At 39.9% G+C, this 18116-nt stretch overlaps 1 protein-coding gene and 1 non-coding gene across 2 annotated transcripts in view; one reads left to right on the top strand and one right to left on the bottom strand.

Moving 5' to 3' along the window:
- Positions 1-18116, top strand: part of NEK11 (NIMA related kinase 11) — a 263068-nt gene that overhangs the window by 224810 nt on the left and 20142 nt on the right.
- On the bottom strand, positions 8376-8482 carry LOC112061981 (U6 spliceosomal RNA). Its single transcript, XR_002890476.1, has one exon. It is a non-coding gene; the product is annotated as a U6 spliceosomal RNA (small nuclear RNA).

Below are 18116 nucleotides of genomic sequence, written 5' to 3'. Positions count from 1 at the left end.
TGTCAGCATTCAGTAGGTGTTCTGTAGGGGTTGTTCCACATGTAGATGTATTTCTGATGTATCTGTGGGGAGGAAGGTGATCTCCACGTCTTACTCTTCTGCCATCTTGAAGCTCCTTTCTTCTTTTCTTTTTGATAATAGCCATTCTGACAGGTGTGAGGTTATATTTCATTGTGGTTTTGAATTGCATTCCCCTGAGGATTAGTGATGTTGAGCATCTTTTCATGTGTCTGTTGGCCATCTGTATGTCTTCTTTAGAAAAATGTCTATTCAGGTTCTCTGCCTATTTCTTAATTAGGTTGTTTGTTTTTTGATATTGAGGTGTATGAGTTCTTTGTATATTTTGGATATTAACCTCTTACTGGATATGTGATTTACACATATCTTCTCCCATTCAGTAGATGGTCTTTTGGCTTTGTCGACAGTTTCCTTCCTTCATTGTGCAAAAGCTTTTTACTTTGATGTAATCCCATTTGTCTATTTTTGCTTTTGTTTCCCTTGCCTGAGAGAAGATCTAAAAAAAAAAAAATATTGCTAAGATCAATGTCAAAGAAAAACGGCCTATGTTTCTTCTAGAATTTTTATGGTTTCAGGTCTCATGTTTAAGTCTTTAATCCATTTTGAGTTTATTTTTGTATATAGTATGAGAAAGCAGTCCAATTTGACTCTTTTGCGTGTAGCTGTTCGGTTTTCCCAGAATCATCTACTGAAGATAATGTCTTTTCTCCATTGTGTATTCTTGCCTCCTTTGTTGTAGATTAGTTGACCACATAAGTGTAGGTTCATTTCTAGGCTCTCTGTTCTATTTCATTGATCAATGTGTTTGTTTTCATGCCAGTACCATACTGTTTTGATTATTGCAGCTTTGTAGTATAGTTTGAAATCACAGAGCATGATGCCTCCAGCTTTGTTCTTTTTTCTCAAGATTGTTTTTGCTATTTGGGATCTTTAGTGTTTCCATACAAGTTTTAAAATTATTTGTTCTAGTTATTTGAAAAATGCCATTGGTATTATAATAGGGATTGCATTGAATCTGTAAATTGCCTTGGGTAGTGTGATTATTTTAACAATAGTAATTAATCCATGGGCACAGTTATCTTTTCATCTCATCAAGCAGGTCTCTCCACAGACTAATCATGCTAGACACAGGAATAGATTTTCTCATCGGAGGTGTCTCAGCCTCTCTGTTTTGCAGTGCTGATTATGCCATGGCTTTGGAGCCCTGCTCTAGTGCTCAGTTACAGAGCCAGCCTGGACAGCAACATGGGCAGGAAGCTGAGCTCATGTGGTCCTGTCTTACTCTTGTCAAACTGTGCAGCTTCGTCAACATCAGGGCAGAAATGAGACTGATAAAAGGAATTTCAGACAAGGCAGGGCACCTCCACCTTTGCATTATCTCACAAGAGGAAAGAAGAAAGGATTATTTTCTAGTGTATTTTTTCAACAGCAGTGTTCCAATCCCAGAAAATTATGATGTACATCATGGAGAAAAGCAGAGAACTGGCTGAGATTTGAGGGGAGCAGCACAGGTGAGAGAATGCAGCTTACAGAGGTGTAGGCTGCTGCTCAGGCACAGGGCTCTGTCTCCCTTGTCTCTTGCTCTAGTCATTCGTCCTGGACAATTGTCCATTAGAGTCCTGGGACCAGGGTTGTCCCCTGCTGCTGCAATGCTGCCAAACTCTCTGGAACTCCACCAGGCCCTTGATTCAGAAGCCTCAGGACAGCTTGTAATCATGCACCCAGATTTCCAGAAGTCTGCTCAACTCTATGAGATCAGAGGACTCCTCAGAGGGGAAATTAAAATCTTCTCCACTTATCTTCTAATCCTACACCTCTTATTTTGGAATCAAGTTCCAGTCCCAGTTCACATCAAATTCCAAGAAATATAGACCCAACCCTCAATAAGCAATGTTAGTCCTTACTGCCTTCAGTAGCATTTACTGAGCCCCTGCTGTTTGCAGAAAATGATGGAGTGAAGAGAGAAATAGGAGACACAGTCTTTGCCTCTGAGAGACTGAAATTTTACTTAAAACTTTATTATTCTCTAACTCTTTGTCAAAGGGATCTGAAAATCGTGTTACCAGTTGATACGTATGAATAACATGTTTTGCTGACCAGAGCTTACCTCTTACACCCAAGAGAAGTTTATTTAATTCATTATTACATCAAATGCAATATACAATAAGCCTCTAATAAAATAATATGTATAGAAAATGAAGATCAGAGAGAAGTGAGGGGTAGTCAATGTATGACCATAGTTGCTGTGGCTGAGTGTACAGTATGGCGCTGAGCTTCCAGGAAGCCAAGTGAAAACAGAGAAACATGATTGAGTTACTAGTTCTCATTATCAAGAATGTGACTGTTACTGGTTCCTCAGGGAAGACAGAGCTTTTGTCTCCATATAGAGCATAATGAGTGAAGTCACATCCTCAACAATCCTGCAGGAAATGCAGATATGAAGTTCATAAACGTGGCTTCTTTGGTGATAAAAAGCTGTCCTATGATGAACTAGACCACATAGTCTTCTAGGGGGTCTAACTGTATTCAAAAGTAAGACTAGGAGTACCTAGAGAATTTACAATCTGTCGATTTTAATTAGAATTAAATGTTTCCTTCTTACTTTTTTCATTAAAAATATGTGACCCTTGAAGAAGGCTTAAGAGCAAAACTGAAGGCAGATTTTGTTTTGAAGTCTCTGAGGAATAAATGACAGGGATGCCCTTGGCTGATTTGATGAGTATGTTTCCCTACTGCCATGCATTAATTAACTAACTGTGTTTTGACTTTCTATTTTTATGGTCAATTCCTAATCAAGGAGTGCTAAAGTACAATCACTGTTATAGATGTTCTAAGAAAAGCAGGACACAGAATAACATCCATCAGTAACTCGATGTGGAGCCTCATCAGTCTTTAGGAAGGGGTTCTGCTGTGTTGGTTTGCCAATGTTCAGGCCTTATCCATGTAAGACTTATCATACATATACATATACACGTATATATATGTATATATATATATACGTGTATATGTATATATATGTGTATATACATATATATATATATTATCCATAATAGCCAAGAAAGTCTTGATATATTAAAGCATGGAGGGGTTTCTTAACTCAGAACTGTCTAAAGACATCTCACGTATTTGTGAAACGTGATCAACTTTACCTTTACCTTTGGCATGTGAACAATTTATGAATGCAGAAATCTGATGGCTAAATGAAAGGGTGCAGAGGACAAGATGGAGTGAGCACAGTAAATTTCCACCTCCTTCCCTAGGACTTGGCGATTACCCTTTTACAGCATGACTTGTCCAGTCTGGTCTAGCTTTTTCTCCTCCTTGTACGGTACATGTTTTGCTGGTGGTCTTCTGCATGTCCCACTCTATTCTGGACTGAGATGATCTATTCTTTGTATCAGGGCCCCTTTATAATTTGTAAAAGTATATATTTGCACCTAAGGATTGGTAAAATTCAATTTAAGTGCAGTCATTATTGGCTAGTTTTTGTAACTCTGCCCTCTCTAATGCACTCTGTAAAATGCTAGGTGCTACTTAATTCCTCCAGAATGCTTTCTGCTATTTGCTTGACCTGTATCTCTCCAGAATATCAGGACTCTTGGTCTCTGTGTGAATATTTTCCCTGCCATGGTACTGGGAAAAACATATGAAAATTCACTGGTATACATTCTTTCCCAATTGAGTCTTTGGGAAAACCAAAGCAACACAAAGTTGGTCTCTGAAGCTGTTACTTGGATTACTTTAAAAAGTCGTAAATGAGTCATTTCCTAGTCGAGATGCAGGCTAACATTGATCTCCCACAATCATGGACACCATGATACTGGCTGTGAGACCCCATTAAACAAGGGAGGAAGACCAGGAAAGTGTTCTCATGAAACATACCTCCCAGACAATGAGGTTTCATTACCCCTCAAATCATACCAAGATTCTTTAGACTAGGTTATTTGGGCACAAGACAAGTGCTGTGTAATTTGTGTGTGTGTGTGTGTGTGTGTGTGTGTGTGTGTGTGTGTGTGTGAGTGACACAATTATCTGCCTAAGTGGAAGGATAGGTGGTGAGTAAATTAACTTAGGAGGTGAGTCTTTTGCCAGACAGCCCAAAGAGCGTTATAAAGAAAACTCCCCTCATGTTCAAAAATGTGAGGGTGAAACAGTATATTTTGAAAGACGGATATGATTATATGACTTCCTTATTGCATTTTGTCCATGGAAAAAAGATACGGAGATGATTTAGACAGGATTCTTTGGTTCCTCGGCACAAAGATTAGGTACTCAATAAGTAACTAAAGGATGAGTGGATCAATGAATGAAATAGGGAGGCATCAAACAAATGGGTTTCTTCCTTATGGCATCCCCAAGTCTCCAAAAGATTGCTCACTCATCTCTAATAATCCCCTAGATGGACTGTGATTACACTTAAGGAAAATGGGCTTTAAGGGCAGTTTTCAGACAACCAGAGGTTTGTTTTCTCTGGATAATACTTAGGGCTGCAGTAAGGATCAGGGTTTTCATGTGAGGCTTGACATGGGGTGTTCATAGGAGACAGTGGGGCCTCAAAGATGAATTCTCAGGACTAGATGGGGAGAGATTTCATAGACAAATTCACTGATGAACAATTTAGCTATTACCTTCTAAAGATTGTATTGTCTTTAATCTCTTGCATCTCAGTGTTTTTTTTTTTAATTTTTAACTTTTACTTTGTACGTGACAACTACCCTTTCAAACTTAAAAGTGAAAAGCAATGTCAGAGGCTCTGGCATTTGCACATTTTGAGTGTCAGCTGCAGCGGGATGTTTCTTGGCTGCTTCTGAACATCAGTAGAAGGAAGTACAGTCTGTATCTGTGCAGAAAAAAAAGACAAATACAGAAAATACAGGAGTTGTGTAACAACATAATGGGGCATCTCAAGCAGTTTGTATCTTCCAAACTGTCAGAGAAACCAGAAATGGATTCACCGGCTGCTGGCGGGGAGCGGCGTCAGCCTAACATTCACAGGGATGGGAGGTAAGTTCTCCACTCACCTGTCTCCCTCTGGCACCCCCTGCAGGCAGAGCCTAGTAGGGAGCAGCTGGCAAAACGAAAATATGGTCAGCAGAGTCGGGCTCAGCATCCTGCACAGCTTGCCAGCCCACCACGTCAAAGGCGTCCGTGGAGCAGACCTGGGTTATGTGCTCCTTGCTGCTCCATGAAAGCTGAGCAGTTCCTTCAGCATCCTTGGTGGAAAAGAGCCTTGACATTCAATGGTCCTGGGACAGGCCTTTCTCTAAGCTCCCCCTTCATATTTCTTTTAAGTCATCCATAGAAAGGCGTAAAGACCTATATGGCTTTCTATGTGTGTATATGTAAAGATAACGCTCAAAAACCTGTTTGTTTTTCACACTGAGGGTAAGAGGTTGCCAGTTTCTCTGGTATCGCTCTTGTTCCTTATAGAAATATTTTGCAATAATAATGGTAAAACTTTTTATTTTTTTTGGTCAAGAAATGACTAGTATGTGTGTACACACGCATATATTTATCACCATTTCTTTCATTTTTTTCTTATTATATTTAGGGTAGAAAAGGATGTTGAGCACTCTAAAAACCTCATTAAGAAAATCATAGTAGGGACTTCCCTGGTGGTCCAGTGGTTAAGACTTCGCCTTCCAATGCAGGGGGTGCTGGTGCAGGGGATCCCTGGTTGGGGAGCTAAGATCCCACATGCCTCATGGCCAGAAAACCAAAACATAGAACAGAAGCAATATTGCAACAAATTCAATAAAGACTTAAAAGTAAAGTGGTCCACATTAAAAAAAAAAAAGAAAATCATAGATCATAGTAAATGTTGAACACATATCAACATTTTAAGTGTTGTATTTGGTGTCATGAAATTATAGAAAAATAAGAGTTTCAATTATCTGTAAAATGAGCCTATATTGATATAATTATTTGCATTTGGGTTTTGGCAACATCAGATATGCTACTTCTCTCAGAAGCCTGGAAAATTTACCTTTGGGAATTTGAAACGATAACAGGAATTTAGAGAGAGATTTTCTTCTAAATGCTATCTCCCATGGACTAATACTTTTGATACTGTGGTCTGCTCTGTGAGTGAGGAGCTAAATTAAACTAATGAAATCCTAAGTGTCACACACACACACACACACACACACACACAAGCTGTTTGTTTTCTTTCTTACACCAGGTAGACAATCGTTTTGTGGTTATTATAAACATAGAGTTCAAACATCCTAATTTCTTGAAAAAGGAAAGAAACATTATACCTCTCTGATTTTCTACTCAAATAGAATTTCTTAATGCAGATGAAAGCATGAATCAATCATAAAACAACCTAACTGCTAACCATCATATATTTTAATGATCCCTAATTATTAGAGCAAAATTTAAAGTGAATACAAGCACATTAGAAATTTTTCTCATGGATCCTTAATTTGTATCTATCACTCAGAAAGCTGACCCTGCATATTCCCCGGGCTTTAGAGGAATACAACATTCACTCACATCAAACCTATTTCTTAAATGCAAGCACCTTTCTAGGTATAAACACAGAGGATACATTGAAGAGCTTCATCAGGTGACAGAGTTCTTAAGACCTGTGCTTGTCTGAGTCTTGTCATCTTGATTATGTTTTGAAAAGGAGAACAAGCATCAACTAGTTTTCCTAAGGCTTCAACCCAGAGCTCTTGTTTGTATAGTGATTGTGTGTGTGTGTGTGTGTGTGTGTGTGTGTGTGTGTGTGTGTGTGTGTTCTTGGGTATCATCTGGGGTCCCTATCCTTGGGCAGGAGCTGAGAGAGGGAACAGCTAGCCTGCCAGCATCATGCACTTGTCTGGCTTGGATCAGAGAGGTGAAAAATGTTCCTGTCAACTTCAGCTTGTGAATTTTTGTAGCGTTTAAACTTCTCTTGATTTGCAAGGACTGATGGTAGAGAAATGATCACACAGGAAGAATTAAATATAAAAGCATCCTGGTTCCTAAACATACATTAACAACCTTAGCTTTGCCGGATGTTAACGCTTCAGAAAATAACTCTGTGGAACACAGGGAGGTTGTAGAGGAGCTTTCAAGTGGTTTAATCCCAAGGGAAGTTGCAGTGCTGTAAAGCCCAACTGAAACTACACACGTTAATGCTGTAGCTCCATTTTGTTCTTCTCATGCGATAAAGAAAGTTATGGGCGGAGCCTGTATCCCTCCAGCTGCAGGTCGTGGGCACCCTCGACTGAACCAAAGGCAGGTAATTGTCACTTAAACCTGGGACAGTGTCAGCGATACCAGGTATTACAAGAATCAAGGAAATATTGAAGGACTCTGTGTGACAGAAGTTATTATAGACTTTTGGAGATGAAGCAAATAAAATACGATCTGATTTAAAAGTAAGGCTTCCTGTAAGAGTGGCAAAAGTAAGCATAGGTTTAATGCAACATTGTTTGGTCCTTGTGCTGCTGTGGGCCAGGCTGGATCCGGTGGATGAAGCAGCAGTGACAGGCTGAGCCAGCTCGTTATTTTATCACCTTGTAACATTTGCAGGGGGCGTTCCTGGCTCTAAACAGTAATTCTCACCTGCTCCCCACTGATTGCTGATGCTTCTGCTTGTTGTTTCTGGCAGGGAGCTTCGTCAACTAAGTCCTGTTCCTCAAAGTGTGGGCCCAGACCAGTAGCATCAGTGTCACCTGGAAGCCCACTAGAAATGCAGAATCTCAGGCCCCATTCTAGTACTACGGAATCAGAATCTGCATCTTAAACAAGGATCCTCCATGAATCCTTTCTATGCCCATGAAAATTAGAGACACATCCAAATTGTCCTCACCCATGACCGACTTGCCCACACTGCAGATTTCTGTACACTGTATTCCCCCCAACAGTCTGCTTCTGACTTTTGTTCCTGCTTTCTCAAGATATATTTGACATGTAACATTGTGTAAGGTTAAGGTGTACACTAAGAGAATTAAACTAATAGGTCATTAGTCTGTGGTGGCTCTGATGCTGATGCAGCCAACATCAGCAAACCAAAATCTAATCCTGTAAATGCCTCAAGGTTACGGAATTGAAACCTAGGGACAACTGAGCACAAACTGCCGATCAGGCTTGAAGCTGCAGCCAGTCGATGATTTCCTCACTTTGCTTCCACCTTTTCTCTGTAAAGTATCTCCCTAAGCTCCTGTCAGTGGAGGCTCCTCATCACTTCTGATTTAACGCCACTCCATTCAAATCTATTTTTGCTCAATAAACTCTTAAATTGTTCAATATGCCTCAGCTTGTCTTTTACCATGTACAAGGTGATGATTTGATACATGTACATCATGATTTGATACACTTACCACAATAAGGTTAGTGAGCGCACGGTCACCTCACAGTTACTGTAAAATATGGAACATGTCACAGAATTGCACGTCATCCTTAGGCAGGGGCCATGCTGCCCTCCTCTGTGTGGGTCCAGTTTCAGCATATGTCCTCCCAGAGGGAGCACCCTACCTCCAGCTAAGCCCATTTCCTGTTCTCTTCTAATTCTCTAACTGCCACACAAATTCTTCACTGGCCTTCACTCTAATGTTCCCCTGTCTCTCCTCCCATTAGATCAAATAATAAGGTGGGAAGGAAGAAAGGAAGGAAGGGAAGGAAGGAGGGAAGGAGGGAAGGGAGGAACGTGGAGGGAAGGAAGGGAAGGAGAAGGAAGGATGGAAGAAAAGAAAAAAGGCAGGAAGGAGGGAAGGAAGACAGCGTGAGAAGGGTATAGGGAAGGAGGGAGGGAGACCCAGTTTTCATGGCTCCATGTGTTGCAGGATCTCATGAGCTCTGTTTCAAATACACCCACGCAAATATATCCCATCCCCTATTTCCATTTTAAAATGAAGCAGTGCCTTCATACAGTGTTCAAGACAGTGTTCATTGGTGTAACAATTTGGAGGGCGCTTAGCCAAAGTTTATTCACGTTCTTAAAGTGAACATTCTCTTTGATCCAGCAATTTCAGAATTTATCCCACAAATGTACTTTCATAAATGCACAGAAATGTTTGTCAAAAGTATCTATCACAGGATTGTTTAATAGCAAAAAGCTGTAAATAGCTGAAAGTATCAATACAAGTTGTTTTGAAAAATCAATGCACGTCTCTGCAATGGAATAGTATCCCGGCACGAAAATGAACTGAGGAAGGTTTGCGTGTGCTTCTGTGGTGAGCTGTCTAGATTATGTTGTTACCTGAGAAAAAGAAGTTGCCAGACAATATGCATATTACCCCATGCGTGTTATTTTTAGTGTGTGTGTACATGTGTATGTTTATAAAACATAGTTACTAACTTACTGTATTTGTATCCAATGGAATTCTACAGCCATTACAAACACTACTTTGGCAGAATTTTGAATACTTGGGACATCTTTGTGATGTGATGCTAAGTTTAAAAAAAAAAGCAGGACATTAGTGTCATGGTTTTTCTCCCCCTCCTTACTTGAGCATTTTCCAATGTTATTAAATATTCCCCAAAATATCATTTATTTATCCATAATATTATACCCTACTCTTGGGTTTTTAAGTTGTTTTCAGTTTTTCCAACTCATATATAATAATATTGACAAACTTTTTTTTAACCTAATGTTGTTTTTGAATTTCAGGCTCTCTCCTAAGATAAATGTCTTGTAATTACTGGTTCATAGGGTATGAGATTTTATTATAATTATTTGTTCATAGGATGTGACCCTTGATATTTATTGCCAACTTGGTTTCTATAATCCACAAAGATTTTTAATGTAATATTTTCAATTTTTGTTAATATGATTAGTTATTAAAAGTCATCATTTGTTCCACAAATTTTAAAATTTGGCATAAAACAGTTATTTATGCCTACTCTGTGCCAAGCTGCCTTGAAGCCACTGGGCACATCATCACGAATAAGACATGGTCTCCACCTTCAACTCAAAGTGTGATCCCAGGACAGCACACATAATTAGAATGTGATGCAATTTGGCTGATCATAGAATTATGCCCAGTGTGCCATGGAACACAGCAGGCCTACAGTGTAACTGTGACAATTAACCCAGAAAGGGATGAGATTCTTACACTTCACTTTGATGCTTCGCTCACGTTCCAGCTAAAGACTGATGCTAACGTAGTGAGGGGGGAGTTTTCTTTTCATACTCCTGTCAAAGTTCAAGTATTAACTACACCTGACATAAAAAGGAAGTAGAAAGTAAACTTACCTTAGTTTGTGTGTCAACTATCTATATTTCTGTGTCACCATTTATATATTTCACAGATGCAGAAGGTTATAAGTCTCCTCCAAGGACACATACGTTCATCCTGAATCTATAACCAAACTTGACCTTCCCACAGCCCACGTTTCCCTGCCTGCTTAGAATAGAAAGATGGTTGTCTAGTCTTCAAAGCATTTGCCCCAACTTCCAAAAAATATCTCCAGATAAAAGAGACAACCCAGCCTCCACAAATAGCACTGTCAACCCTCTTAATATTTCTTAGGTCAAGAAATTCTTAACTGAAACATTCTAACTAGGTTGACTAACTGCAATTGCCAATATTTGACTTTTTTAACTTGTAAAAGTAGCAATTTCATGTAGTTCAACTAAAACCTGCAATTTAATTCTTCCTGTTTCTTCCCAAGACTACCCACATATTAGAACTAATTGAAACTTCATTTCACACCAAATGATTTCTGCAGTATCTGCCCCAGATATAAAGAAAAGGTGGGAAAATTATTAACACAGGTTTATGCTTGGTTTTCACTCCTTAGTCAGATGATCAGTAAGATAAAATTAGAATACAGTATTTCCTAAATTGAAGGGAAAGAGGTTTCCTGCTTATTTAAACAGAGAGACTTCTAGCTGATGCATAATTAGGAGTCAGGGCCAAACATGGGCAAGCAAACCCAGCAAACTGCCAAACAAACTATAATTCATAATCTCCAACCCAAACAAGGCTGGTGTCCTCCTCTTAAGACAAACATGATGCTGAGAGTGTGTTATGAATCCAAGATTATTACTAATGCAAAGCTGTGCATCAGAGATTTAGGGAGAAGGAAAGAGGAGAGAGAGAGAGAGAGAGAGAGCGCACACGCTTCAGCCCAAAATTCATGAAGGCCCCTTTTCTATTACTCTTATCAGATTTAAATTCATATTGTAAAAAATTAAGGTTAGTAATTCTGTAGAGGGTGCTGATATGGGAAGTGATGCCTTGAGCTTGGAAAGCTAGCCTGATCTCATAAAAGCATCAGAATTTTCTTCAAAAGCTATTTCATAGCTTGAAATGCTTTTTGGAGTCCTGCTATTCAAAGTGTAATCCACAGCTCCAGCCAGTGTTTCTCAGACTCTGAAGTGCATATGAGATGGGGATGTAGTGAGAGAGTAGCACTGACATATATACACTACCAAATGTAAAATAGCTAGTGGTAAGCTGCAGCATAGCATAGGGAGATCAGCTCGGTGCTTTGTGTCCCCCTAGAGGGGTGTGATAGGGAGGGTGGAGGGAGGCTCAAGAGCGGGGGATATGGGGAATATATGTATACATAGAGCTGATTCACTTTGTTTTAAAGCAGAAACTAACACAATGTTATAAAGCAATTATACTCCAATAAACATGTATTAAGAAAAAAAAATCAAATACTATGTGAAAATCAATTTAGAACAAGAAATGAGGATGACAGTGTCCAATCTATTCCCAAGATTTGAGATTTTGTGCGGAGCCCAACAGGCACACACATCACACAGATCCGTAAATAATTTTGGTTACTTCTGAATGAAATAAAAATACTTTTGTCAAAAAAAAAACACAACAAAAACAAATAAAAAAACAAACAAACAAACAAAAAATAAAGTGCATACGAATCACTTTGAGTCTTGTTAAACGGAGATTCTGATCCAGCGGGTCTGGGTGGGGCCTGACAGCCTGCATTTCCAACCAGCTCCTCTGAGGGGTGATGCTGTGGGTGGGACCACGGGTCAAACACCCTTCTGATGGCCTTTGTTCCTCTTTCTAAACTGGCGATCTTGTCCTGCAGGTCACATACCGAACACTGAAGTCAAGAGGCCCCCCCTCAGTGACCTTGCTCTCTCCTCATTCAAATCTTCCTGCCTGTAAAATGGGGCAAACAAACCTAACGGAGGGGAGAATGTTAGACTTTCCTGGTAGGAGGAAATTTGGAGATTATCCTAATCCAACCCTTTCCCCTCTACCCCCCAGCCCATCTGTACCCTAAAGTCAGAGCCTGAGATCTTGCCTACAGGGTTTGCAGCTCTCAGCCCATCCCATCGGGCGTGGGAGAGCTCTGCAGGATAAGGGTCTCTTGCAGATATTTTCAAATAAGTGGAAGTAACTAAAAAAAAAAACATTTCTCAAAATTTCTCACAAACCTCACCTTAATGAGGGGTCTCCTCCTTTGGTGTTAGGAAAGAAAACAAGAAACACAGCGTTTCCAGGTGGGAGGTGGTAGGGGATTCCTTCCTGCCTGGCCCTCTTTCCACAGCAGTAAAAGCACAGTTCAATCTTGATCTGCTCCCACTTGTCAAGAGCAGGTGTCAGCTTCAGTTATTGTTTTGCAAATTCATTTCAGTCCTTTAATGATACTCAGTGGAGAATGAGGTAGTGCTTCCCTTATCTCTGCTGTTTTTCCTAAGGCCTGTGCCTCATGGGCTTTCCCAGGCTCTATCTCCTCTCTCCCTCCCTCTTACTCTGGAATGCATGTCTGGTAAAATGTACTGTGATAAACCCATCTGCAGTCATCAAGGGAGAGGTATAATAAAGGCAATGGGTGAACATGTTTGAAATACGAAGTGAGGAACATCATTTTTTATTTATGGAGAAACATTTTAATTTGGGACATGAAATCAAATGTAACTATGCCTAGGGAATCAGGACTAAAAAAGAATGTCCTTTTGTAGTTGCTGTAACACCGTTTCTAAGTCCAACAGGTCCTCTTGTCACTAAGGTCCTCAGTGACAGTTTAGCCAGTAAATTTCACATCACATGTGGGTGGCCATATAATTTATTGTCTAAACCAGGACCCTTTTGACAATGAAACGGGCACCATTGCTGATAGTGTTTCTGTGTCAGGTGGGCACTGAGACCATCTCAGGTTAACCAAGAGGTTCTGGAGGTTGAATTAATCACCAGTGCCTAGAGATTTAATCAACCATGCTGTGTAGTGAAGCCACCATTAAAATCCAAAAGGACGGGTTTCAGAGAACTTCCAGGTTGGTGAAGCAGAATGCCTCCATGTGCCACCGTGCTGGGCTCCAAACTCCAAGAGGACTGAGGTTTCTTTGTTCTCGACCTCACCCTATGAATCTCTTCATCTGGCTGTTGGTTCCTGTGTTTTAATATCCTTGGTAATAAACCACTCATCTGCCATGTGGCTGACAGGTTTTTGGTGCTCTGGCCGGGTGTCAGGCCTGAGCCTCTGAGGTGGGAGAGCCGAGTTCAGGACATTCATCCACCAGAGACCTCCCAGCCCCATGTAATGTCAGTTGGTGAGAGCTCTCCCAGAGATCTCCATCTCAACACTAACACCGAGCTCCACTCAACAACCAGCAATCTACAGTGTTGGATACCCTATGCCAAACAACTAGCAAGACAGGAACACAGCCCCACCCATTAGCAGAGAGGCTGCCTAAGATCATACTAAGTTCACAGACACCCCAAAATACACCACTGAATGCAGCCCTGCCCACCAGAAAGACAAGATCCTGCCCCACCCACCAGAACACAGGCACCAGTCCCTTCCACCAGGAAGCCTACACAAGCCACTGAACCAACCTTACCCACTGGGGGCAGACACCAAAAACAATGAGAACTACGAACCTGCAGCCTGCAAAAAGGAAACCCCAAACACAGTAAGGTAAGCAAAATGGGAAGACAGAGAAATATGCAGCAGATGAAGGAGCAAGGTAAAAACCCACCAGACCAAACAATTGAAGAGGAAATAGGCAGTCTACCTGAATAAGAATTCAGCCCAGAAGAAGAAGAGAAAAAGAAAGGGACTGAGAAAATATCTGAAATTATAGGGGTGGGATAGGGAGGGTGGGAGGGAGGGAGACGCAAGAGGGAAGAGATATGGGAACATATGTATATGTATAACTGATTCACTTTGTTATAAAGCAGAAACTAATACACCATTATAAAGCAATTACCAATAAAGATGATATTTGAAGAGATTATAGTTGAAAACTTCCCTAACATGGGAAAGGAAATAGTCAATCAAGTCCAGAAAGCACAGAGAGTCCCATACAGGATAAATCCAAGGAGAAACACGCCAAGACACATATCACTCAAACTATCAACAATTAAATACAAAGAAAAAATATGAAATCAACAAGGGAAAGCAACAAATAACATACAAGGCAATCCCCATAAGGTTAAGAGCTGATCTTTCAGCAGCAACTCTGCAAGCCAGAAGGGAGTGGCAGGACATATTTAAAGTGATGAAAGGGAAAAACCTACAACCAAGATTACTATACCCAGCAAGGATCTCATTCAGATTTGAAAGAGAAATTAAAACCTTTTCAGGTTAACCAAGACACGGTCATCCTAATTATGGGCAGTTTGTACTCTGGGACCCAGTGACATTCTGGCATTGAGACATGAATCTGTCCCAGAAAAATTGCACCAGACAGAAATCAAACAGGCAAGGAAGAGTTTACTCAAGACTATTGCAATAGGGGAGAGAGATTGACCTCCACCCTGAATACAACAGGGGCAGCTGGGGATGTGTAGCCAGTGGGCAGGGAGTGGTCAGTGGATGGAAGATTACTAAGGGGAATTGGTTAGGTATGAAGGTCATGGGAATACTTGCTGAGCTGGGCCCAGTGGGATAGAGACTGCAGCCGAGGATGAGGTCTTCTTGAGAAGAGGAAGGACTCAGAGGAGCCTGACTAAAGTTTAGTCAAAGAGGGAATTCTTATGGAATCTCACCAAATGACAGGCAGCTTTTAAAATTCATTCTTCTCCAAGGAAACCCATAGTTTCCCAACTGTAATAACTCACTCTTGCTCTGAGAAATTCTTCCAAACATATTTATGTTCTAATTTCTTTTCCTTTATGATTTTATTTCCTTTTGCAAATCCAATTATTCTTGTGTTTGATTAGAAAATCTATTTTATCTTCTGATGTTTGCTTCAACTCCAACAAAGCTAGGGTGAAACTGACTTTTGAAAAATTAAGAATGTGGTTTGAATTGACCAAGGGAAGCACAGTCATAATTCAGCCAGGAAGGACTTACGAGTGGTCCACGTCTCATGGTGCACTGTTTAGTGGGTCTTAGTGAACAGAAGAAAAAGCAAGGGATTTATTTATATTATATTTATTTCACACGTATGTCCATCATGGTGGAGACCAGTATAGGATCCACTCTGAAGCCCAGTGCTCACCACTGGGGAGGCCCCTTCCCCATCCTGGAATCACTTTCCTGGTCTATAAAATGAAGGTGTTCGATTAGATGACTCCTTGGTACTTTGCAGGGCTTTTCAAAAGCTCCATAATTTTGATTTTTAAATCATTCTATCCCTCTGTGGATTGCATCTTCTTATAAAATATCCACCTTGAAGACATTATAAAGGATGAGTGACGGTAAATCACTCTGAAAATAATGACTTTATGTAGGAACTGTGTCTGAAAGGCTTGGTTTTCCATGCATGTGTATATTTTGTAGTTTAAGGTATAATGAATCCAAGGAGGGTATGCAAGAATGTTCCCAGAAAATGTAAAATAGATAGCTAGTGGGAAGGAGCTGCACAGCACAGAGATCACTTCGGTGCTTTGTGACAACCTAGAGGGGTGGGATAGGGAAGGTGGGAAGGAGACACAAGAAGGAGGAGATACGGGGATATATGTATATGTATAGTTGATTCGCTTTGTTATAAAGCAGAAACTAACACACCATTGTAAAGCAATTATACTCCAATAAAGATGTAAAAAAAAAAAAAAAAAGAATGTTCCCAGCAGCTTTGTTAGTAAAAGTGATAGTGAGGTGGGGGAGGGGTAGAAACAACGTGAAAGGTACTTCATCAGGAGAACAAATGTAGAATAGTGATGGAATGGCACACAGATAATCAGTGAGCTCCAGCATCAAAGGGGATAAATATCAACAATTTTGAGCAAAAAAGGCAAGAAAAAAAACCAAGTATGATACCACTTAAAGTGTAAAAACACACTGAACAGTGCTACTTGTTTTGAGGGTTACATACTTACATATATAATAAAAGTATTTTTTAAATACTTGGTGATGATAAAACACACCAGGTTCAGAATAGTGGGGACTGGGAAGGGGTTATAATTAGGGAGGGAATTCAGAGCTTCAGCTGCATTTGCTAATGCTTGAATACTTAAACTGGGAGTTGGATATGTGAGTGTTCATTGTATTATACTTTACACATTTTTGTATATCTTAAAATATTTTATGACGTCCTTGTAATAAAGTTGGGAGAGTTATGAAAAGCCGTGGCATTCATTTGTTTGTAAAGATTAGAAACTGAGTCTCAACAAGTCACTATAATTTTTTAGTAGCAAAGGTTAACGTGCATTTAAAAGCTCCATGCTACCTGCCCCTCAATTACAATACACCAATGAAAACAAAACAAACAAACAACTTCCAGTGTACACATTGCCAAAAGAACTACTGGTCAGGTACCAGTGTTTTGAGTTGCAACTTCTTATGTTTCTTTTTATTTTATTTTTTTAACATTTTTATTGGAGTATAATTGCTTTACAGTGGTGTGTTAGTTTCTGCTTTATAACAATGTGAATCCGTTATACATATACATATGTTCCCATATCTCTTCCCACTTGCGTCTCCCTCCCTCCCTATCCCACCCCTCTAGGTGGTCACAAAGTACTGAGCTGATCTCCCTGTGCTATGTGGCTGCTTCCCACTAGCTATCTATTTTACTTTTGGTAGTGTATATATGTCCATGCCACTCTCTCACTTTGTCCCAGCTTACCCTTCCCCCTCCCCATAAGCTCAAGTCCATGCTCTAGCAGGTCTGTGTCTTTATTCCCATCTTACGCATAGGTTCTTCATGACCTTTTTCTTTTTCTTTTTTTCTTAGATTCCATATATATGTGTTAGCATACGGTATTTGTTTTTCTCTTTCTGACTTACTTCACTCTGTATGACAGACTCTAGGTCCATCCACCTCACTAATTTGTTTACTTTTGTTTTTATTTCCATTTCTCTAGGAGGTGGGTCAAAAAGGATCTTGCTGTGATTTATGTCATAGATTGTTCTGCCTATGTTTTCCTCTAAGATTTGATAGTGTCTGGCCTTACATTTAGGTCTTAAACGGGCTTTCTCTCCTGTTCCATTGATCTATATTTCTGTTTTTGTGCCAGTACCATACTGTCTTGAAACTGTAGATTTGTAGTATACTCTGAAGTCAGGGATCCTGATTCCTCCAGCTCCATTTTTCCTTCTCAGGATTGCTTTGGCTATTTGGGGTCTTTTGTGTTTCCATACAAATTGTGAAATTTTTTGTTCTAGTTCTGTGAAAAATGCCAGTGGTAGTTTGATAGGGATTGCATTGAATCTGTAGATTGCTTTGGGTAGTAGAGTCATTTTCACAATGTTGATTCTTCCAATCCAAGAACATGGTATATCTCTCCATCGATGTGTATCATCTTTAATTTCTTTCATCAGTGTCTTATAGTTTTCTGCATACAAGTCTTTTGTCTCCTTAGGTAGGTTTATTCCTAGATATTTTATTCTTTTTGTTGCAATGGTAAATGGGAGTGTTTTCTTAATTTCACTCTCAGATTTTTCATCATTAGTGTATAAGAATGCCAGAGATTTCTGTGCATTAATTTTGTATCCTGCTACTTTACCAAATTCATTGATTAGCTCTAGTAGTTTCCTGGTAGCATCCTTAGGATTCTCTATGTATACTATCAGTAATCAAGACAGTATGGTACTGGCACAAAAACAGAAATATAGATCAATGGAACAGGATAGAAAGCCCAGAGATAAACCCACACACATATGGTCACCTTATCTTTGATAAAGGAGGGAAGGATATACAGTGGAGAAAAGACAGCCTCTTCAATAAGTGGTGCTGGGAAAACTGGACAGCTACATGTAAAAGTATGAAATTAGAACAATCCCTAACACCA

This window comes from Physeter macrocephalus, chromosome 1 (genome assembly GCF_002837175.3).
Source record: "Physeter macrocephalus isolate SW-GA chromosome 1, ASM283717v5, whole genome shotgun sequence".
NCBI classification, from domain to species: domain Eukaryota; kingdom Metazoa; phylum Chordata; class Mammalia; order Artiodactyla; family Physeteridae; genus Physeter; species Physeter macrocephalus.
Note: the sequence above shows the minus strand (reverse complement) of the source record. Positions and strands in the feature narration are given on the sequence as shown.